The 25,489-nt window shown below is 46.2% G+C and overlaps 1 long non-coding RNA gene across 1 annotated transcript in view; it reads right to left on the reverse strand.

Moving 5' to 3' along the window:
* Nucleotides 1-358: 358 nt before the first annotated feature.
* The window catches only part of LOC134943490 (uncharacterized), a 139,081-nt gene continuing 113,950 nt past the window's right edge, over nucleotides 359-25,489 (reverse strand). The window contains exons 8-9 of the long non-coding RNA XR_010181568.1: nucleotides 16,237-16,347; nucleotides 359-576 (exon numbers count right to left, since the gene is read on the reverse strand). This is a non-coding gene — a long non-coding RNA (uncharacterized LOC134943490). The remainder of the gene's footprint in view (nucleotides 577-16,236; nucleotides 16,348-25,489) is intronic.

Consider the following 25,489-nt stretch of genomic DNA (forward strand, 5'->3'; position numbering starts at 1 on the left):
ACATGTTACATCTGCCCCACCTGCAATGCAACATCGTTTTGCCCAGTTGTGTTTTTTTTTTTGCTTTGCTAACAAACCTGAATTATTATTACCAGTTATTTATATAGCGCACACATATTCCGCAGCGCTGTACAGAGAATATTTGCCCATTCACATCAGTCCCTGCCCCAGTGGAGCTTACATTCTATATTCCCTACCACATGTACACAGACACATTCATACTAGTGTTCATTTTGTTGGGAGCCAATTAACCTTCCAGTATATTTTTGGATTGTGGGAGGAAACCGGAGTACCCGGAGGAAACCCACGCAAATACGGATCAGGTCCTTAGTTCCCTATTTAACACATTAAACGGGTCTTATTAAAATCAGTTATTTATTTCAGTACATTTCAGGAAATACACACAGAAAAATATGTGAAGTACATTCCACGTGAAAAGGTAATGTTTGAAAAGCTGAATTCCTTGTCATTGCTGATACAAGTTGCTAGTGGCATACATACAGTACTGAACTTGTTGGAACAGATGTTGATCTTGGAATAGGTGTCGAGCTGGCAGTTTCTGAGGGGCTCATTCACCTTGGGGGCCAAAGAGAGAATATTGGTAATTATCCTGAGCTGTGATCACTACACTAAACACCTGGGCTGCTGGGTTTCCAGGCCTGTAACTGACACTTACGCTCTAGCTGAAATGACTACACATATCTGAATGGAGACTTTGTTGACCATGAAATCTGAACTATTCTCCCTGCAGTGACTTTTATTTCATAGTTGCCTACTCTCCTGGAATGTCATGTGGGCTCACGGATTAGGGTGACAGGCAGTTATCACTACACTAGCGGCCTGGGAAGACAAAAGGGGTCTGATTCTGAGTTGGGGGGAAAAGCAAAATAAGTGAGTAACTTTGCATCTGGATAAAACATGTCGCACTGCATGTAGGGCAGATTTCAAATGCGCAGGGAGATTTAGATATGAGAGGTGCGTGTCCAAACTGAAATCTAAATTGTTTTATAATCACTTTGATTGCAAGATGGGTTTAACATTTTCAGTCTGTTATCAATGTTGCTATTCCAAGTCTTTGGGGTACACAACATTTTTTGTCTTTCCACTTTCTGGCAGTTATTTTAGTTAATTGATTTATGGTTATTTCAGTATGTTATTTCAGGCCTTTTAATTATGGTCATTTCTGTCAGATATTACAGTTCATGAAAGTTTTCCTTAAAATCCATCCAGTGGAATGCCCAGAACAGGCTCCCTGTGTCAAAGGTCTGCCCAGCATACACCAACGGGAGGTCCGATCAGGACTCTAATGCCCCATACACACGGGGCGACTTGTGCCTGTATGCTAAATGATCTAGTTAGCACAGATTGCTCAGCACACGTCGCTATATACACAGCAATGTGTGCTGAGCGATCTGTGCTAACCAGTGTTTTCTTTATGCGTGCTAGGCGATCTGACTAGATTTATGCTGCATGCATGAATGATCTGAGCCGGCGAAAGCGGCATGGGGCCGCGCACCACTATCGCTATGGGGCATGCACACGGAGCGATTTGTGCTTCATTTCTGTGATCTAGCCAGATCGCTTAGAAAAGAGGCAAAGATCTCTCAGTGTGTACCCCCCATAACCCCCTAGCATGTCTTCTGGGATACAATGTTACCATTCTGTGAAGTTTTCATCCAAATACATCCAGTGGCAGGCCCAGAACAGACTCACAGGGTCAAAGTTCTGGCTAGTGTACACCAACGGGAGGTCTGACTGGGACTCTAACCCCCTAGCATGTCTTCTGGGATACAGTGTTACCACTCTTTGAGTTTTCATCCAAATCCATCCAGTGGCAGGCCCAGAAAAGGCTCCCCAGGTAAAAGCTATGGCCAGCATACACCAGCGGGAGGTCTGACTGGGACCTCAGCCTCCTAGTGTGTCTTCTGGGATCAGAGGTTACCATTCTGTGAAGTTTTCTTCCAAATCCATCCTGACTGGACCACCTCGCGTTGGTTTCATTCCAATTGGTGCATGGGTCTCCAAATGTATAACCGGACAGTCAAACAAAGAAACAGACCAATGAATTTTATATATAAGATATATGGCCCTGGCCCCAAAAGGGGTTGATTTGGAGGCCAAACCAGAAGAGATAAAAGCCAGAAACCACAATCTTTTGGTTAAGATGGAAAGACGACACCACCTTAGGCAGATAACCGTGGCGAGTTCTAAGAACTGCCTGGTCACGGTGAAAAATCAAAAAGGGTGGACGACAGGACAAAGCGCCTAAGTCCGACACCCTCCTAGCAGAGGCTAAAGCCAGCAGAAACACAACCTTAAGCGTAAGGCATTTAAGGTCCACAGACTCAAGAGGTTCAAATGGAGACTTGTAGGGCATTCAAAACAACAGACAGATCCCATTGAGCCACAGGAGGGACATAGGGAGGCTGAATCTGTAAAACACCCTGAGTGAAAGTATGAACATCAGGAATAGACGCAATTTTTATCTGAAACCACACCAAAGCAGATATATGAACCTTGAGGGAGGCCAGACGAAGGCCTAAGTCTAGGCCATGTTTCAGAAAAGCCAAAAGTCTGGAAGTTCTGAACGTGTATGCATCATAATTCTTAGCAGCACACCAGGTGATGTAAGAATTCCAAACCCTGTAATATATCCGTGCAGAAGCCGGTTTGCGGGCCTTCAACATAGGCCCTCATTCCGAGTTGTTCGCTCGGTATTTTTCATCGCATCGCAGTGAAAATCCGCTTAGTACGCATGCGCAATGTTCGCACTGCGACTGCGCCAAGTAACTTTACTATGAAGAAAGTATTTTTACTCACGGCTTTTTCTTCGCTCCGGCGACCGTAATGTGATTGACAGGAAATGGGTGTTACGGGGCGGAAACACGGCGTTTCAGGGGCGTGTGGCTGAAAACGCTACCGTTTCCGGAAAAAACGCAGGAGTGGCCGGAGAAACGGTGGGAGTGCCTGGGCGAACGCTGGGTGTGTTTATGACGTCAACCAGGAACGACAAGCACTGAAATGATCGCACAGGCAGAGTAAGTCTGGAGCTACTCTGAAACTGCTAAGTAGTTAGTAATCGCATTATTGCGAATACATCGGTCGCAATTTTAAGAAGCTAAGATTCACTCCCAGTAGGCGGCGGCTTAGCGTGTGTAACTCTGCTAAAATCGCCTTGCGACCGATCAACTCGGAATGAGGGCCATAGTTTTAATAACCACCTCGGAGAATCCTTTGGCCCTCAGGAGTGAAGCCTCAAGAGCCACGCCGTCAAAGCCAGTCTGGCCAGGTCCAGGTAGAAACAAGGGCCCTTAACGAGGAGGTCTGGGCATTGAGGAAGTAGAAGAGGACGCTCGCTCGATAGACCCTGCAGGTCTGAGAACCAATGCCGTCTGGGCCATGCTGGAGCAACTAGAAGTATTATTCCTCCTTCTTGCTTGAACTTCCATATTACCCTGGGCAGGAGGGACACTGGAGGGAACACGTATGGCAGCCGAAAGTTCCATGGAATTGCCAGTGCGTCCACGAATGCTGCTTGAGGATCCCTTGGCCTTGATCCAAAGACCGAAACCTTGCGATTGTGTCGAGACGCCATCAGGTCTACATCTGGTAGGCCCCACTTGTCCACTAGGAGTTGAAAGACTTCCGGATGAAGACTTCTGGTGCACGTTCTGAGGAAATCCGCTCCCCAGTTGAGGACCCCCGGAATGAACACTGCCGATATTGCTGGCAGATGACGTTCCACCCAACAAAGAATTTTTGACACTTCCAGCATTGCCATGTGGCTTCGAGTGCTGCCTTGATGATTTATGTATGCCACCGTGGTGGCGTTGTCTGATTGTACTTGAACAGGCCTGTTCTGTACCAGAGGCAGGGCAAGCGTCAATGCATTGAACACTGCTCGCAATTCCAGAATGTTTATCGGGAGTAGAGATTCCTCCTTGGTCCACCGACCCTGGAGAGAGTGTTGCTCCAACACCGCGCCCCAACCTCGCAGACTGGCGTCCGTTGTCAGGAAGACCCAGCTGGAGTTCCAAAAGGGACGGCCCCTGCTCAACTGTTGGTCCTGTAGCCACCAGCTCAGTGACAGACTAACCTCCGGAGTCAAGGTGATCATTTGAAACCTGATCCGATGAGGCAGGCCATCCCACTTGGAAAGGATTAACCTCTGCAGAGGGTGGGAATGAAATTGAGCGTACTCTACCATGTCGAAAGCCGACACCATGAGGCCTAGTACTTGCATCGCCGAGTGTATCGACACTCTTGGGCGAGAGAAGAAGTATCTGATCACATCCTGAAGTTTCAGGACTTTCTCTGGAGACAGAAACAATCTCTGGCTGTGAGTGTCCAGCAGTGCCCCCAGGTGCACCATGCTCCGAGCAGGGACCAGCGAGGACTTTTTCCAATTGATGAGCCACCCGTGGGCTGTAAGGAATTGGACCGTCAGTTCCAGATGACTGAGGAGAACATCTTGGGAGCTCGCCAGGATCAGCAAATTGTCAAGATACGGCAGGATCCTGATTCCCTGATGGCGGAGAAGGTCCGTCATCATGGCCATGACCTTGGTGAAGATCCGAGGGGCCGTGGCCAGTCCAAATGGCAGAGCCTGGAATTGATAATGTAGGTTGCCAATAGCAAACCGCAGATATTGCTGGTGCGATAAGGCAATAGGTATATACAGGTAAGCATCCTGTATGTCCCGGGATACCATATAGTCTTCAGGTTCCATTGCCAGTACAATAGAGCGCAGTTTCCATACGGAATTTGGACACTCTCACAAATTTGTTCAATGATTTGAGGTTGAGTATAGGCCGGTAGGACCCATTTGGCTTCAGAACGGGAAACAGGGTCAAATAGTATACCCTGCCTCTCTGGGACAGAGGTACCGGCACTACCACTTTTGTGTCCAGAAGGGATTGCACAACCAAGTGTAGAGCTTGCGCTTTCAACGGATCCGAAGGGATAACCGTTGAGCAGAACTGGCGAGTGGGACGTTTCTTGAAAGAGATTGCGTACCCATGAGAGACATCTTCCCGCACCCAGGCGCCCGAAGTGGTCTTTAACCAGGCCTGGGCGAACTGCAGAAGTCGACCTCCAAACCTGGGGTCCCCCAGGGGGAGGCCCGCACCGTCATGCAGCAGGCTTGTCTTGTTTGAAAGCAGGCTGACGGGCGGCCCAAGATTGTTTAGGTTTGGGCTTAGTGGTTTTAGAAGCATGAGCCTGTCTCGGGTACGCCTGACCCTTTCCTTTCCCTGGAGGTCGAAAGGAATGAAAAGTGCTACTCTTAGCCCTCGGAGCAGAAGGATTAGTAGCTGGGAGAAACGCAGTCTTAGCAGATGCCAAGTCAGTTACACTCTTGTTCAGATCCTCCCAAAAAAGGATGTCTCCCTTAAAAGGGAGCACCTCCAAGGTCTTTTTGGAGTCCAGGTCCACCCTCCAGGACCTTAACCACAGAATTCATCGAGCCAGGATAGACGTAGTAGACGCCTTGGCCGCCATAAAACCTGCCTCAGAGGTCGCCTCTTGAATATAGTGGGAGGCTGTGGTAATATAAGACAGATATTGTCTGGCAGTGTCAGAAAAATCCTGAGGCAGCGCGTTCTCAATTGCCTGAACCCATGCTTCAAGTCCTTTCGCAGCCCAGGAGGCTGCCATAGTGGGTCTATGTACAGCACCTGTAAGGGAGTAAATAGACTTCAGGCAACCCTCCACACGCTTATCCATCGGTTCCTTCAGTGAGGTGACAGGCAGAGTAGATGACACCACAAGACGGGCAACATGAGAGTCCACTGGCGGTGGAGTTTCCCACTTGTTACTCAACTCCACAGGGATAGGATAACGAGCTAGCATCTTTTTAGACAGGGAAAATTTCTTTCCTGGAGACGCCCAGGATTCTTGACATATATCAATTAAATGGTCAGAATGTGGTAAGACTACTTTAGTAACCTTCTGACGTTTGAACTTATCAGGTTTCTTAGACACAGTAGTGGGCTTGATCTCATCATCTGTTTGGAGAATCAGCTTAATAGCCTCCACTAGGTCAGGAACATCAACCTGGGTTGTAGATTCCTCATCAGAAACGGCTGTATCAGTGTCTGATGGATCAGTATATTCCCCATCCTCATCAGAAGAATCATCCAAAATATTAGTGGATTGTGAGGAATAAATGGCCCACTTAGATGACCCCTTGGCCCCAGAGGGGCGTGGGGTAGACTTTTGTCTAACCGAAGATTGATTTAGTTGTTGTAACTGGGTAGACAGAGTGTCCGCCCAAGGCGGATTAACTACAAGGACAATATGTGGCTGTAATGGCACAGGAGGTCCCACAGGGGGTGTAAGACGTGTCACAAGCGTATTCAGCATATTTGAGAATGCTGCCCAAGGTGGGTTCTGATTGGCCACAGGTACTGCGAGTTGACTGGGAGGTGTATGGCATCCAGTGAATGAACCTTCAGTTAAAACTTCCCCCTCAGGTAAATCCTTGGTGCCAGCACTGCATGATGCAGAAGAGGCCGCGGAATTCCCGCCCTGTGTGGCAGACATTATAGGGAATGTAGCCTTAGAGTGTAACAGTACAATATAGCCAGACAAAAACAATACCTGCAAATAACCCCCTGTGTTATGTGACAGTAAATACAGGGCACAAACAGAGTATTTAAGCTGTATGAGGTGACTGAAATACACAGTAAAAAATACCAAACAGTATATACAGGTCGAGTATCCCTTATCCAAAATGCTTGGGACCAGAGGAATTTTGGATATCGGATTTTTCCGTATTTTGGAATAATTGCATACCATAATGAGATATTATGGTGATGGGACCTAAATCTAAGCACAGAATGCATTTATGTTTCATATACACCTTATACACCCAGCCTGAAGATAAATTTAGCCAATAATTTTTATAACTTTGTGCATTAAACAAAGTGTGTGTACATTCACACAATTCATTTATGTTTCATATACACCTTATGCACACAGCCTGAAGGTCATTTAATACAATATTTTTAATAACTTTGAGTATTAAACAAAGTTTGTGTACATTGAGCCATCAAAAAACAAAGGTTTCACTATCTCAGTCTCACTCAAAAAAGTCCGTATTTCGGAATATTCCGTATTTCGGAATATTTGGATATGGGATACTCAACCTGTACTGTGTAACAAGATGATAGTGTAAATTCCTGGCGCAACAGGTTATCAGCCCAATCTCAATCCTCAATCCGTCCAAATAACAGATTAAACAATATTATACAAAAAAGAAATGAGGTGGTGGATCAAAGGCGATAACAAAGTAAATAATTAAATGAAATATATTAATAAAATATTATACGTCACATATTGAGGTGTCCTTTCCTGATTGATCACTCTTTGAAACGTCTCACAAAATCCAGATAATAAACATGAAAAAAGAAAATAATACACATATATGGGTGGTAATGCTTTAGAATAATTGTTTAGTCCATAAGTGTCCAGAAAAAGAAAGTCTAATGTGCCGGGATGTTTTTGATAGAAGATGAGGACAGTGTCTCGCCACCATTCAATTCTACTGGAAAACGTACCGAAACTCACATAAAATAGGGGAAGAACAAGTATGTAAAGGTATCTTTTGAAGATCTATCCCACGTGATGTAAGGCAATACGTAAAAGACAGATGACGTACCCCACTTACTTTAGAAGGGGGATTAATCCCACGTATCAAGGTTTCTTTTAAGCCAGGACCAGAGAAAACTTCCAAGATACTTCAAAGCGGTTTATTTGAAAGAATGTCCATTAAAACAGCAATCAGGTACTTTTCTAAGTTGTTTTTCAACTCTCTGGTTAATGAAGGGCATGCAGGTCTAGGTGTATTTAGACAGGGCAACTGATGTAATCCGGTTTTACACCAGTGCTATCATGCTCGATATAACACCAAAAAGTAATATCCCTTGAAAAGTAACCTTGAAAAAGACCCAAGAGGTCGAAACGCCGTTGGTGATATCAGGCAGTGAGTTCATACCATTTTATTTATAATATGTTTTTAGATTAGACATTCTGTTACTTTTCAAGGGATATTACTTTTTGGTGTTATATCGAGCATGATAGCACTGGTGTAAAACCGGATTACATCAGTTGCCCTGTCTAAATACACCTAGACCTGCATGCCCTTCATTAACCAGAGAGTTGAAAAACAACTTAGAAAAGTACCTGATTGCTGTTTTAATGGACATTCTTTCAAATAAACCGCTTTGAAGTATCTTGGAAGTTTTCTCTGGTCCTGGCTTAAAAGAAACCTTGATACGTGGGATTAATCCCCCTTCTAAAGTAAGTGGGGTACGTCATCTGTCTTTTACGTATTGCCTTACATCACGTAGGATAGATCTTCAAAAGATACCTTTACATACTTGTTCTTCCCCTATTTTATGTGAGTTTCGGTACGTTTTCCAGTAGAATTGAATGGTGGCGAGACACTGTCCTCATCTTCTATCAAAAACATCCCGGCACAGTAGGCTTTCTTTTTCTGGACACTTAAGGACTAAACAATTATTCTAAAGCATTACCACCCATATATGTGTATTATTTTCTTTTTTCATGTTTATCATCTGGATTTTGTGAGACGTTTCAAAGAGTGATCAATCAGGAAAGGACACCTCAATATGTGACGTATAATATTTTATTAATATATTTCATTTAATTATTTACTTTGTTATCGCCTTTGATCCACCTCATTTCTTTTTTGTATAGTATATACTGTGTAGCACTATATAAACAAATTAGACCCTGACGCACCTAGCCTCCCAGGGTACAGAATATAGTGATAGCAAGTAGTGTGATACACGAGAATGGAATCCACACAGCAGCTACAGGCACACTCAGTCACAGGTACAATGCAGAAGTTATTACAGATAAACAATAAAACTGCACTGGACTAGTAAAACTACATATAGATATGTATGAATATATATATATAACAATGCACAGTAACTACTGGATGTATATCACAGAATACTTGTACTAAATATTCAGATAGCAGTACACTTGTTCTTAACTAACACTGTCTAAAATTACATGTAGAATACTTAAGTGTCTGTAAATGCACAGTGCTGATGAGACAGGTTGATTTACAGAGGAGACAGTGCCCTGCAGTCCTGGAGATCAGCCCAGCTAGCAGTGTAAAGATGGCACCAAAATCTCATGCAGCTCCAGGGCGGGAACACCAGCAGCAGATGGCGCCCGGAGCTGGGGGAGGGGCTACAGGTCAGCGCCTTATCCCTTATGCTGGTCCTCACCGCTGGGTACTGTGGAGCCTATGTAAAATGGATTTTAGTAAATCTGACCTGTGCTCCCTGCCCTGGTGGATATAGTGGGGCCCCTGTGCAGGACAGTGTCCACGCCAGCGGCGCGGTCCATCTCCTAGGACCGCGACGGACTGCGATTTACCAGCGGGTCCCAGACCCTCTTACCTCCTCCCTGATGTGCAGCCATGCAATCCTGGAGAGCATCAGAGGTGTTGTGCCTGAAGGCCGATGCGCCTCCGCTGCAAGTACCTGGGAACCCGGCCACGGGAGTATGAAGCGCTGCTGGGGAGGTGATGGTGCCGCAGCACAGTATGTCAGAATGACATATAAAGTGCTGCGGCCCTTGAAGTCTTCTTAAAAAGCTCCTTTCAGGGCTGTCTAGCGCAGCCCCACCTGTAGTGACCTGCTCTGCAGGCACCAACTTACAAACTGAGCACCAGTGCCCGGAGGCGGGGTTATAGAGGAAGCAGTGCAGTGCATCCTGGGAACAGTCAAAGCTTTAACCTGTTGGGGCCTCGGATCAAGATCCAACTGGATTCCCAGTCTACCCCACTGCAGAAATATATATAAAACACAATTCCCCAGTGAGCTATATTAGTAGAATGTTATTTTCTTAAATTCTTCCAGAGCAGATCCAAATAGGTATGAATTGCTAGTTGGAGAATACTTGTGGCAATTATTATCCGGGGTCTTAAGACGAGAAACCCCTCACCAAAAAATTACCCAAACAGATGGCCAAAAGGCCAATTAATACCAATTTATGGTTTAATCACATAAGTTTTAGACCTACAAAATATGTAAAATTATACAAAGATAAAATACACAAATCAATGAGGGTAGTCCAGAATATGGTGATGGTAATATGGATCCTCCATCACCTTGACAAGGTGTGAGCTCAAGAAGAGAGAATCCTCACAGACTGGATTGCCAACTCATGACTGACAGACCCTATGCGTTTCGTCTAATCGACTTCATCAGGGGTAACAATCATAAAAACAGGACCAGATATACAAGCTGGAGTTATAGAGACAACTGTTCTGTCACAACCTGGAGAAATCTTATAATCTCAACAGGGAGACATCTTGTTGAGACTCAATAAATTTGATGAGGCCCATCGGCTATCATAATGGAAAATGTGTATATAAAAATTGTCCTTAAAAGCACCTGAATAAATTAAGAATACTCCTATATCCAGGAAGGTTGAAATAGAACTTGCAAACATTCTCCTGAGTATATAACCAGAACTAGAACCACTTATGGTAATTAACCCTCCACAATAGAATCTCACACATGGATCAAAGTGCTTGTGTGGCAAACACACAAGTGGAGAATTATATAATTAATTGGTAGGTTGGCACTTTCTGAGCTGTTAGTCCATCTGCCTGGGGTGCATCTTCAATGCATTCCAATAGAATCCATCATTTTAATTTCTCAAAAAACGGCACTCACCAGGGTCTTTGCAGCAAAATCAGTGAAGGTTTATTTACTCACAAAATGGAAGCCATTACGGCGATCAATGTTTCAGTCACGGACAGTGACCTTCCTCAAGACACAATCCCAGAGAGAGGCAGGTATACCTACCCAAGCACACATATCCTCCTTATATACCCCTGGCAATCAGTGGTCTTACAGCCACACCCATTTCTGCCCAGTGCAGCGAGAAGTGGGATATCATATACCATATCAGACAAAGCACTAGTATATATTATTATTAGAAATAGTTTGACACCCTTATACAATTTGATTTAAAAAAATATAATTCACAATTTATAAAAAAAATGCAAAATTTAACAGCATCAGATAATAAAAATACATTCAGACTTTGTCATACAGTACATTACTTTGCTGAATATAAATTTCACCCTTATTGGAAGGGAAGCATTTTCTCCAGTCACAGGTTCTCTGAATGAATCCTTTAATGCAGTGTTTTTCAACCACTGTGCCGTGGCACACTAGTCACGGCACACTGACGGGCCTGGCTATGCTTCTATGGCGGCACACCTGGAGACTGCTCAGGGCACCTGAGCAGTCTCCAGGTGTGCCGCCATAGAAGCATAGCCAGGCCCGTCAGTGTTTTGCCGCTACTGAGGCCCTGGAACAATCAATACTGGCGGGTTTAGTGGTTGCAGAGCCAGTTCTAATTTTGGGCCCGGGCAGTGTTGGGCTCTTCTGGCTTTCTCAGATGTGGCTCAGGCGTTACCTATGGAGAAGCGGCGACATGACATCCTAGGACACGCAACTGCACCATGCATCACCATTATATTTGAGTGTGCCTTGGCAATATTTAAATCTCGTTCAGTGTGCTGCGAGTTGTAAAAGGTTGAAAATCTCTGCTTTAATGTTTAACCTTAAGCGTTTCATCTCTAAGAGACTTCTTCAGGGGTAATTTTTTGGAAGATGCTTAATATGGAAATCACATCTTATTGGGATTCAACGATAAGACCAGTGAAAATCAGCTAAGATCTGACCAATGGTTACCGTAATAAGTTCAGGGTCACGAATAGGCAGATATTTCACCTTACACTTGTGTCTAATAAACACAGATAGATTGTATAAACATCAGCTTAGATCATACCAGTGGTTCCCTTGATAAATTCAGGGTCATACGTAGGGAGATGCTTCACCTTAGACTTGTGTCTAATCAACACAGATAAGTTGTATAAGCATGAGTTGATGATGACATATGCCTTACACACTCCACACATAGGGCACACCGAGTCAAACATTTCAGTAATGGAACCAACTATAACTCTGTGCTACATCTGGAAAATGACTGACATGGTCCTGCAGTCTCAACATAAAATGTTTTATTATTTATTTATTTATTAACAGTTTCTTACAAAGTGCAGCATATTCCGTTGCACTTTACAATTGGAAACAAAATTTAACTTTCTATTCATGTGCCACCAGCTGATCTTTATGTCAGGGCCAGATCTACTAGATCTGCCTAGGGTGCAGGGATCTGGGGGGGGGGGGGGGGGGGGGGGCACCACTGAGTCTGCCTATCACAAAATTCAGTATGTCTCTGAAGATACATCCTTGTGCTTAATGCAGGTGGGATTTCTAAAATGCACTTTCAGCTGAGGTGGAATGTGTAAGATCAGAGCCGGCGCAAGCCGCTCAGCAAAGGGATGCAGTACAGGGAGGCACCAGGAATGGAGAGGCGCTCTCCCTGCTCTGCATTCCTGTACTGAGCTGATGTCCCCCTGCTGCTGCTGCTGCCGGCTGCTACTGTGCATGTCACACTCTATGACAGGCAGCAGGGCCAGCACCAGCAGCATGAAGCCTCCTCTCCCCCTCCCCTGTGTCAGTGCAGTGTGCTGACCTAATAGGGGGAGGAGCTACATGGAACTGGGGGACGGAGCTACACGGGACCAGGCTGAACAGCAGGATGATCTGCTCCAGCTCCGGCCTGCCAGACTTCCTTAGGTAAGAGGATTGAAAGAGAGTGAGTGAGTGAAAGTGTGTGTGTGTGTGTGTGTGTGTGTGTGTGTGTGTGTGTGTGTGTGTGTAATATATGTTTGACTGTGTATGTGTGTAATGTATGTACAGTATGTGTGTGTGTATGTATCTGTGTGTGTGTGACTGCGGCATATTGTGTGTAAGCGTCACTGGCAAAGGGGGCGTTGCGTGTTTGTAAGCATCACTGCTACAGCGTGTGTTGCGTGTGTAAGCGTCACTGGTACAGGGGGCGTTACATGTGTAAGCATCACTGGTACAGTGGGCATTACGTGTGTAAGCGTCACTGGTACAGGGGGCATTACGTGTGTAAGCGTCACTGGTACAGGGGGAGTTACGTGTGTAAGCGTCACTGGTACAGGGGGCATTGCATGTGTTAGCGTCGCCGCTACAGGAGACATTACGTGTGTGCGCTGCATTATATGTGTAAACGTCACTAATACGGAGGAGTTTTGCATGTGTAAGCGTCACTCCTACAGGGGGCGTTAACGTGTTTAAGCCTTACTGGTACTGGGGCTTTACGTGTGTAAGCATCACTACTATAGGGGGTATTACTTGTGTAAGCGTCACTGGTACAGGGGGTGTTGCGTGTGTAAGCGTCACTGGTACAGGGGGCGTTACGTGTGTAAGCGTCACTGGTACAGGGGGAGTTACGTGTGTAAGCGTCACTGGTAGAGGGGGTGTTGCATGTGTAAGCGTCACTACTACAGGGAGCATTATGTGTATATGTGTCACTGCTACAGGGGGCGTTATCTGCGCTGTCCCTTTGTAAAGTATAGGAGGGCGCAAATTTATGGTTTGCAGGAGGGCGCCGAACACCCTAGCACCGGCCCTGTGTAAGATGCACTTTCAGCTGGGAAGTGGGTATTGGGGACGGTTGGGGGCAGTAGACTGAAGTTTTGCCTAGGATCCCGAGAAACTTTGTACCGGCATTGCTTATTATGAGCATAAGCCTTATTATATATTTCACAATACCCTTTGAAAATCGGCTTTATAGTCCACGTAATCTGCAAAAATATGGGTCAGTTCTTTCTGCATTCTACTCAAAGTCTTTGTGCTTTAACAGAAAAAAGTATAGTTATATGTGTCTGTTTAAGTATGAATCCTTCTAAGAAGCACCATCTGCAAGTAAAATTGCTGACAGATAACTTGCAGATGGTGGTATAACAACAAAGACAAATTATTCAAGAGTAACTCACATGATTGCAAATCAGCTTGCAGACTATTACAACCAACTTTATAATCTCAAGTGGGATCCCTCCGTCTCTCAGTCCACGGACCTCTCTATTGGTCCATACACACGGAGCGATATAGCTGAGAGATTTTGACTATATAGTCAAAATCGCTCAGAAAGTTAGTGCATATCGCTCTGTGTGTACACAGCCAGCGATAGCGATGCGCATCCCCGCCAGGTAGCTATCGCTGCTAAAAATAGACTGTGCAGGCAAGTCAATTTTGGCTAGGTTGCTGGAAAAGAAAAAGCATCCCCTTGCTTAAATGAGTTAGCCAAAATCGCCCATAGCCAAAATCTCTGGTAAAGTTAGTCAAAATCTCTGGTAAAGTTAGTCAAAATCTCTAAATCTCTGGTAAAGTTAGTCAAAATCTCTGGTAAAGTTAGTCAAAATCTCTGGTAAAGTTAGTCAAAATCTTCTACTGCCAGTTCAAGGGAAATTGCTCAGTCAAAATCTCTCATAGTTAAAATCTCTCCGTGTGTATGCACCTTGGGACACTCTTGCCCTTTCTAAACTTTTTCATGCTGACTCTTAAGAGTTTTGGGGGTAATTCTGAGTTGATCGCAGCAGCAAGTTTGTTAGCAATTGGGCAAAACCATGTCTACTGCAGGTGGAGCAGATATAACATTTGCAGAGAGAGTTAGATTTGGGTGGGTTATTCTGTTTCTGTGCAGGGTAAATACTGGCTGCTTTATTTTTACTCTGCAAGTTAGATTTCAGTTTGAATACACTCCACCCAAATCTAACTCTCTCTGCACATGTTATATCTGCCCCCCCCCCCACCCCCCACCTGCAGTGCACATGGTTTTGCCCAACTGCTAACATATTTGCTGCTGCGATCAACTCAGAATTAGACCCTTTGTGCAGAATGGAGTGTTGGGAGGTTCAGAAAGCCATTATGGGGCCGTGAAAAGAGTGGAGAAGTGAACCTGTGGAGAAGCTGCCCATGGCAACCAATCAGCTGCTCCGTACAATTGTATAGTATGCAAGTTATAAATGTTACTTCAATGCTGATTGGTTGCCATAGGCAACTTCTCCACTGGCTCACTTTTGCACTGCTTCATGAATATACCCCTATGTCATTACAGAAAGATAAGGCACTTGGCCCTGATGGCTTACGAACAACTTTTACATTAATTTCCAGTCAGTACTGAAGCCTATCCTCACCACGTTATTCATTTATTTCGCTAAAATGCTGGAGGCTAGGATTATCACTATCCCTAAACCTGGCAAGGATCCAATGAGTCCCTGAAATTACCGGCCTATTACTTTACTGAACTCCGATATTAAAGTGTTTGCTAAGGTGTTAGCTAACAGACTTAACCCCCTTCTTTCTTGTTTGATTCATCATGATCAAGTGGGCTTTGTATTGGACAGACAAGCCCCCGATAATACAAGATGGGTCTTTAATCCTATCATTGGACGCCAAGAAAGCTTTCAATAGGCTGTATTGGATGTACTGTACATGTTACATGTCCTTACCAGGTTTGGTCCAGAGGGTTTTTTCTTCAGGCAGTCCTTGCGATATACAGGAATCCCTCAGCTAGTCTTTAGCAATGGATTTTGGGACAATAAATTGCTAATTTCCAATGTATCTAGACAGTGGTGCCCCCTCTCTCTTCTTGTATTTGCCTTATATGTTGAACACCTGGCTGAATGTATTAAGTCCCATGACCAAATCTCAAGGTTTCAGTAGGCTCCTACCAGCACAAAATTTGTTTCTTTGCAGATGACATGCTATTATGTGTTACTAACCTAGATGTTTCCCTTCCAGCTATTCATATGGCACTTCAGAGTTATTCTGAGGCATCTTATACAAATAAAATACCTCCAGGATGGATGCCTTGGCACTAGGTATTGATCAGAACTTGCTCCTATCCCTTATTTCTGTCAGAATGCCTCAATAGTCCACTTCAGGCCGTAAGGAGGGGTGTGTGGGCAATGTGGCCTCACATGGCAGGGCAGCCTGGGGCAGTACCAGCTGTACCTGCCTTCGGCAGCAGGTTGCCCCGTCCTCCGGCTCACGACTTGACAAGTTTACTTACCTTCCACCAATTGCCCCCTAACCTTCCCATGTAGCCGCCTAAACTTACTACCCCCCCCCCCCCCCCCCCCCCCACACACACACGGCCTAGCCCTATCCCTCCCCAGTGGTGCCTAAACCTAACCACCCTGCCTGCAGCCTAGACCTAAAACCTGCGCAGCTTACCTCTCCTACTGCCCGGCACGTGATCGTTCGGGATCCCAGTGGTTGGTATTCCGGCACCTACCTTGTCACAATATTCGGGATGCCGGCATCGGCATTCCAAGTAGTGTCGTTATTCCAGCGTTGGTATTTCTACTCACGGGATCTCGACTGCCGGGATCCTGACCAGATCCACCTATAACGGTATCACAAAAATACTTTAAGAGTGCTTTTAATACCACTCACATTATATCATAATTGACACCTGTCAATGACACTCGTTACCGCAAAGAGATGCTAACCCTCAAAAATAAAAAAAAAAGACAGAAAAACTTTGCATATATAATAGTGGAGTGCTGTCTAATCAACAGATTGCAATAGTTAACCAATTGCACATTCTTTAATCATTTACAGTATGTCACAATAGTGCATATAAAACAAACACAGATAATCATGAAAACTGACAACTGGATCACAATTAGTAACCAAACTTAGGCCCTCATTCAGTTTGGATCCCTGTTTGCCGAAAAACGCAAACAAGCGGCCGCACATCGCATTCATACTCATCCACAGTGTTATAGCATCCCTGAAGGATGCGATCACACTATGATTGACAGCGGTGGTTGTCAGGGGATGGTGGCTTTTCAGCATTGCAGGGGAGTAATCCGGCTCATGCAGGCGTGGCCATACCGCTTTCGGGGGGGGCTACGTGACGTTACCTGCAGCTGCTCTAAAGAAGAAAATTACAGTGTACCGCCTGCATACGCAGCCTAGCTACATATGCCGGGGAGTCATCATTCATTCTGGACCCAGCAATGCGATCACAATTGTTTTGCGATCGCATCGCTGGCCGCCAATTAGCATGCTGGGCAGCCCCTAGCATGCTATAGAAGCAGTTGCAGATTCTGCTTTTTAGGTTATAAGGCACAATGATCCCTATGGCTACATGCATTTTAAATAAGGTTTCTCATGGCCACTTACAGTATATGTGTATACAGTATACTAAGTTTGGGGCTTGTTTACGTTTGGATGTAAGGGCCTAAATCAGAACTGGTTGCACGCAGGCTATTTTTTGCACTGCTGCGACCAGGTAATCGCCGCCTACAGGGGGAGGGGGTAAGGTCTTTGCAGGGGTGCGATCGGCTGTGCAGTGAGCTGCACAAACAAAAGTTTGTGCAGTTTCTGAACAGCCCAGGAATTACTCACCCGCTGTGATGATCCTCGAAGCAGCTGATGTCAGGGACCCTCCTCTGCAACGGCTGGGCACGCCTGCGTTTTTCACTCCACTCCCAGAAAACGGTGAGTTGCCGCCCAGGAACGCATTCTGCCTGTCAAGCTTCTTGCGATCGCCCTTTCGACCGCTTTCGTCGTAGAAGTCACACGCATGCGCAGTTCAGACCCATTCGCACGGCTGCGAGAAAATGCAACGTGCAAACGGGTCTGAATGAGGCCCTAAGTCATTTTCATGACATGCCTATCAGATGTAGCAGAATATGTCCATGCTGATAGGTGTTACTTTCACAATCTCCCTGAAATGCTTTTTCAAAAGTAGACTGACTCCATTGTCTCCGAGAGTTCCGCCCTTGGGAATGTCCAGTTGTGCTGACTTTCTGGAGAATTCCAGTATCAGATCATTTGCACAGCTGCAATCTCAATATAACATTCTTTCTCGTGATTTCTATAAGTATCTACATGTTAGACATTGCCTTCAAACATTACAAGGTAATCCCTTGGCCTTGATCCCTTGCCATTCTCTATAATTTCCAAATTATACTACCCATCTTTAAAGGTTACTATCTCATTGTGGTGTAGATATATAATGGCCCCTAGCTAAACTGCTAAATTATCATTTCAGACCCCATGGGAATGGGATTTACATATTACTTTGCATGTTTCCAGTGGTGCAAGTAGAAATTTTCTCTTAGTGGTACTGATAGTTAAAAAAATGGGCGTGGCCACGTGTAAAGAGGGGGTGTGGTCACATGAAACTAGGGGAGTGGCTACATGACAATAGGGGCATGGCCACATTATGCCACATACCATAATCCCCTTACACATTATGCCAAACACCATAATGCCCATTACACATTATGGCACACACCGTAATGCCCATTACACATTATGCCACACACTGTAATACTTATTACACATTATGCCACACACAGTAATGCCCATTACACATTATGCCACACACCGTAATGTCTTACGTATTATACCACACACCGTAATGCCCATTACACATTATGCCACACACTGTAATACTTATTACACATTATGCCACACACAGTAATGCCCATTACACATTATGCCACACACCGTAATGTCTTACGTATTATACCACACACCGTAATGCCTATTACATATTATGCCACACACAGTTATGCCACTGACACCATTTTATGTCCCTCACACACAGATGCCCCTTATAAATTATGCCCCAGTGATGGACTGGTGGTACTGTGTACCACCACCATATTTCTTAATGGTACTCCGTACCACCGCGTACCACCCTACTCTCAGCACTGCATATTTTGGAATGTATTTAAAATGTTCAAAAGCATTAATCAATCAAAAATGCTTGTTAAGATGATACAAAGAATATACCTCATGCCTGAACATATGCAAAGTTTTACATGTTTGCTTTCTTTTCTACTATTATCTGTAATCACTGGTACATTGTCTTGGATACTCCCCATTTTCCCCTTCCATCTTCTCCTCCCCTTTCTTTGTTCTTGTATTGTTTACTCTTGTTGACATGTTACTATGTTCCTGTTTGCTCTTTGATTGTTTTCCATACCTTTTTGTTACCCATTGATCATTGTATCTTTGGCCTTTGTTGGCTGTATTTTCAAAAGTGCTAATAAAATCTTACATGTTAAAATAGTAACTGGCGTGTTGTCTATAAAGCTATGTGGTTTTCAATAAATTCTGAAGATAACCTGTGTTTGCTTAGTTTACAAGAATAATGAGGATATATCGCCACCTTTTGGAAAATGCTAAGCATAGCAATAAAACTGAGCAAGGGCCTTCATTCCGAGTTGTTCGCTCGCAAGCTGCTTTCAGCAGCTTTGCACACGCTAAGCCGCCGCCTACTGGGAGTGGATCTTAGCTTATCAAATTTGCGACCGAAAGATTCACAATATTGCGAAAAGACTTCTCTGTGCAGTTTCTGAGTAGCTCGATACTTACTCTTCCAGTGCGATCAGTTCAGTGCTTGTCGTTCCTGGTTTGACGTCACAAACACACTCAGCGTTCGCCCAGACACTCCTCCGTTTCTCCAGCCACTCCCGCGTTTTTCCCAGAAACGGTAGCGTTTTTTCAAACACTCCCATAAAACGTCCAGTTTCCGCCCAGAAACACCCACTTCCTGTCAATCACATTACGATCACCAGAACGAAGAAAAAACCTTGTAATGCCGTGAGTAAAATACCTAACTGCATAGCAAATTTACTTGGCACAGTCGCACTGCGGACATTGCGCATGCGCATTAGCGACTAATCGCTCCGTTGCGGAAAAAAAATAACGAGCGATCAACTCAGAATGACCACCAATGATCACAGTAATGAACAACTGCACAACTGCATTCATTTTTTTATTGTCTACAAGCTCCTGTTTATTCATACATAGGTGCACACTGGCAATCTGATTTCTATTTTTTTACAATATGTTTTTTTTAACTCATTTTTATTGTAAAACAAAAAGCAGTACAAGTTATGAAAACTCACATTGATAAATGGTTGCTTTTACAAAGTTGCATAAACTAAAAAGAAAAAAAGGGGAGAGAGCAAGGAGGAGAGAAAGGGGGAGGGAAATTAGAAGCAAAAAAACACAAAAATACAAAAGTAGATGGAGGCATTACAAGGCATCACAATACATGTTACTCCTTAAAACATGGCCCAGCACCACCTGGCACCTAGATATAAAGAACTATCAATATCCAGTCCTAGCAGTGGCGTAACTACTGCCCCCGCAGTCCTCGCGGTGGCTTGGGGGCGAGGGGCTGCGGGGGCGCCACTGATTTACAGCAAACTGACATGCGGACGAGCGTCCGCATGTCAGTCTGCAGTCTCCTACCCTCCGCCGCTTGTTGGAGGGACACGTAGGGCACACAGCGCGCCTCCCTGTGTCCCTCCTGCTGCATCATCTCCGGCGGCCGCGGGTCTAATAGGGGGAAGTGCCGTCCGTGAGCTCTAATTGGCTCACGAACCGGCACTTCCCCCTATTAGACACGCGGCCGCCGGAGATTATGCAGCAGGAGGGACACAGGAGAGACGAGCTGTGCCCTCCGTGTCCCTCCAAAAAGCGACGGCGGGGGGGGTGGTAAAAATCTGGCACTGGGGGCATATATGGCACGGGGGGGGGGGGGAGGGAGGAATATCTGGCACTGGGGCATTTCTGGCACTGGGGGCATATCTGGCACTGGGGGGGGGATATCTGGCACTGGGGGCATATATGGCACGGGGGGCATATATGGCAGTGGGGGGAATATCTGGCACTGGGGGCATATATGGCACTGGGGGGGGGGATATCTGGCACTGGGGCATATATGGCACTGGGGGGAATATCTGGCACTGGGGGGGGATATCTGGCACTGGGGCATATATGGCACTGGGGGGAATATCTGGCACTGGGGGGGGGAATATCTGGCACTGGGGGCATATATGGCACTGGGGGGGAATATCTGGCACTGGGGGCATATATGGCACTGGGGGGGATATCTGGCACTGGGGGGGATATCTGGCACTGGGGGCATATATGGCACGGGGGGAATATCTGGCACGGGGGGAATATCTGGCACTGGGGGGGAATATCTGGCACTGGGGGGGAATATCTGGCACTGGGGGGGAATATATGGCACTGGGGGCATATGTGGCACTGGGGGCATATGTGGCACTGGGGGCATATGTGGCACTGGGGGGGTATATGTGTACCTGGCACATGGGGACGACGACTATATTTGGCACTGGGGCATGTAAGTACCTGGCACCGTGGGGGAATATCTGGCACTGGGGACATATGTGGCACTGGGAGCACAGCCCTAGCAACAAGGACTACCTCCTAGCAACGAGCATGACACCCAGTGCATGAAACACCTGGCAACGAGCATGACACCCAGTGCATGAAACACCTGGCAACGAGCATGACACCCAGTGCATGAAACCCCTGGCAACGAGCATGACACCCTGAGCATGAAAACCCCTGGCACCGTGCATGGAACCAAGAGCATGAAACCCCTGGCAACGAGCATGACACCCAGTGCATGAAACCCCTGACAACGAGCAGGTAATTGAAAAGTAATTAGAAGCCTTACTGTAGGACTTAATGTGTAATGGGCATTACGGTGTGTGGCATAATGTAACACGGACATTGCGGTGTGTGTCATAATGTGTCACAGGCATTACGGTGTATGGTATACTATATCGCGGGCATTGTGATATGTGGTATAATGTCTCAGGGTCATTGCAGTGTGTGGCATAATGTGTCACGGACATTGCGGTGTGTGTCATAATGTGTCAGGCATTACGGTGTGTGGTATACTATATCACGGGCATTGTGGTATGTGGTATAATGTCTCAGGGTCATTGCAGTGTGGCATAATACATAACGGGCATTGCGATGTGTGGCATAGGGTATAACGGGCAGGGCATTGCGGTATGTGTCACAGGCATTACGGTGTATGGTATACTATATCACGGGCATTGTGGTATAATGTCTCAAGGTCATTGCAGTGTATGGCATAATGTGTCACAGGCATTGTATGTGCTATAATGTATCGGGCATTGCAGTGTGTGGCATAATGTATCACGGACATTGCGGTGTGTGTCATAATGTGTCACAGACATTGTATGTGCTATAATGTATCAGGGGCATTGCAGTGTGTAGCATAATGTATAACGGGCATTGCGATTCCTGTCATAATGTGTCACAGGCATTACGGTGTGTGGCATAATGTGTCACAGACATTACGGTGTGTGGCATAATGTGTCGGGGGCATTACAGTGTGTGCATATTGTGTCGTGCATTATTGTGTGCGGCATAATGTCTAAGGGCCATTGCAGTATGTGGCATAATGTATACTGGGCATTACTATAAGGAGGAAAAATGACAAATAATGTAAGGGGCATGAATCAGGATTATTTTTCTTTCCTGTGGTGGCCAACGTATGGGCGTGCAGGTTGCAAAACTGGGGTATAAGGTAGTCTTTTCCTGCAATGCCACGCCCCTTTATGCGAAACCACGCCCACTCCAACAAAACAACGCGCCTTCGGCGCGCGCATATTTATCCCTTTCTTGCTCCCAATTATGGAGCATGAAGGGGGGGGGGGGGGGGGGCGCGAAGAATTTTTTGGCTTGGGGGAGAAAAATTTCTAGTTACGCCACTGAGTCCTAGCCACTTAATGATACATAGGTCAACCAGGAGTGGAATGATGGGAGGTATAGTCAGGCCCGCCATCAGGGGGGTGCTGCGGGCACAGCTGTCCCTACTACGGGATCTCACTTGCACTTTTGTTTAGGTTATGTATCAAGGCAATGTATCAGATGCCAGTATATATAGAAATATTGCACTTCCACCAGGGGAAACTCTTGAGTTTTTCGGATGCAGAAGCCTGGAGGGATTAGATGGGCATTTTATGTGCATGTAGGGATGTCTGATGCTATGTGGGGGGATTAGATGGGCATTTTATGTGCATGTGGGGAGGTCTGATGCTATATGGGGGGATTAGATGGACATTTTATGTGCATGTGGGGAGGTCTGATGCTATGTGGAGGGATTAGATGGACATTTTATGTGCATGTGGGGAGGTCAGATGCTATATGGGGGGATTAGATGGACATTTTATGTGCATGTAGGAAGGTCTGATGCTATATGGGGGGATTAGATGGACATTTTATGTGCATGTGGGGAGGTCTGATGCTATGTGGGGGGATTAGATGGACATTTTATGTGTATGCGGGGAGGTCTGATGCTATGTGGGGGGGATTAGATAGGCATTTTAGGGGCATGTGATTAGGTCTGATGCTATGTGGGGGGATTAGATGCCCATTTTATGTGCATGTGGGGAGGTCTGATGCTATGTGGGGGGATTAGATGGGCATTTTATGTGCATGTGGGGAGGTCTGATGCTATATGGGGGGATTAGATGGACATTTTATGTGCATGTAGGGATGTCTGATGCTATATGGGGGGATTAGATGGACATTTTATGTGCATGTGGGGAGGTCTGATGCTATGTGGGGGGATTAGATGGACATTTTATGTGTATGCGGGGAGGTCTGATGCTATGTGGGGGGGATTAGATTGGCATTTTAGGGGCATGTGATTAGGTCTGATGCTATGTGGGGGGATTAGATGCCCATTTTATGTTAATGTGGGGAGGTCTGATGCTATGTGGAGGTATTAGATGGACATTTTATGTGCATGTAGGGATGTCTGATGCTATGTGGGGGATTAGATGGGCATTTTATGTGCATGTGGGGAGGTCTGATGCTATGTGGGGGGATTAGATAGGCATGTATGCAGTGCTTAAAGTGGTCCTAGAGAGGTGGTGGAACTCACCCCCCTCCCCACGGCGCCCAAGTAATATTGCGCGAGCTGCCAAAAAGGTGCGTGGTCTCCAAAAGAATGGGGCGTGGTCACACAATAGTAATAATGCCCACAGCAGTAGCACCCCGTAATAGACATAATGCCCACCACAGTAGCGCTTCTTATACAATGCCCACAGTAGTAGTGCTCATTATGCACTGTCCACTGTACTGGTAGTGCCCACAGTGGTAGTGCCCCTTATATAGACCCCATAGTAGTGGTGCCCCTTATGCAATGCCCGCAATAGTAGTGCCCCTTTTGTCCCCAGGAGTGATGCCCCTTATGAAGTGCCCCCTTTACAATGCCCTCATTAGTAGGGCCCCCAGTAGTAATGCCCTTAATGGTAATGCCCCTGTGTAGTATTGCCCCCAGTAGTAATGTTGCCTGTAGTAATGCTCACAGTCGTTTAGCGCCCTAGTAGTTATGCCCCCAGTGGTAGTGCCCCTGCAGTTATGACCCCAGTAGTTTACCCCCCCCCCCTTTAGTTTAGCCTCCCAGTGGTAATGCCCCCAGTAGTTTGCCTGCTTGTAGTTTAGCCGCCAGTAGTAATGCCCCCCTGTAGTTTGCCCTATTGTAGTTTAGCCCCTGTAGTTATGCCTCCAGTAGTTTAGCCCCTGTAGTTATGCCCCACTTGTAGTTTAGCCCCCAGTAGTAATGCCCCCAGTAGTTTGGCCCTCAGTAGTAATGCCCCCCTGTAGTTTAGCCCCCAAGTAATAATGCCCCTGTAGTTACGACGCCAGTAGTAATGCCCTCCTTTAGTTTGCCCCCAATAGCTTGTCCCCATGTAGCTTGCCCCCTTGTAGCTTACCCCAAGTAGTTTGCCCCCTTGTAGTTGGCTCCCAGTAATAATGTCCCCCGGTAGTTTGCCCCCGTAGATGCCCCCCAGTAATAATGTCCCCCAGTAGTTTGCCCCCAGTAGTAATGCCCCCCAGGAGTTTGCCCAATAGATGTCCCCCCCAGCAGTAATTCCCCCCAGTAGATGCCCCCCAGTAATAATGCCCCCAGTAGTTTGCCCCCAGTAGTAATGCCCCCCCAGTAGTAATGCCCCTTGTTGATGCCCCCCCAGTAGTAATGTCCCCCTGTAGTTTGCCCCCAGTAGATGCCCCCGCTGCACTAAGGAAGAAAAAACACACCATACTAACCGAGCCCCGCTCCCGCTTCCAGACCGCGGCTGCAGTCCTCCTCTCTTGGCGTCCTCTCCTCAGCACTATGAGAGAGACGTCATGACTGACGTCTCTCCCATAGCGCACGCCGCACAGTGACAGCGCCGGAAGCCGGAGCTCAGTACTGAGCTCCTGCCTCCGGCTTTCGGTGAGGAGAGACGGGCGCCCGCTGGTAACACAATCTCAGCGGGCGCCCGTCATCTCCCTGTGCGGCGCCGGGGACACATAGGGTTAGGTGAGCTGGAGGAGGCGGAACTGCGTTCCCTCTCCAAATGGAACTGACGGAACGCAGTTCCGCCCCGTCCGGCTCACTTTAACCCCTGCATGTATGGATGTCTAGATGCTATGGGAGGAGATTAGATGCCCATTTTATGTGCATGTGGGGAGGTCTGATGCTATGTGGGAAGATTCCATGGACATCTTATATGCATGTATGGATGTCTAAATGCTATGGGAGGAGATTAGATGCCCATTTTATGTGCATATGGGGAGGTCTGATGCTATGCCGGGGGATTAAATGGCCATTTTAGGGGTATGTGATTAGGTCCGATGCAATGTGGGGGAGGATTAGATGGACATTTTAAGGGCAC

Source organism: Pseudophryne corroboree, chromosome 7, assembly GCF_028390025.1.
Source record: "Pseudophryne corroboree isolate aPseCor3 chromosome 7, aPseCor3.hap2, whole genome shotgun sequence".
NCBI classification, from domain to species: domain Eukaryota; kingdom Metazoa; phylum Chordata; class Amphibia; order Anura; family Myobatrachidae; genus Pseudophryne; species Pseudophryne corroboree.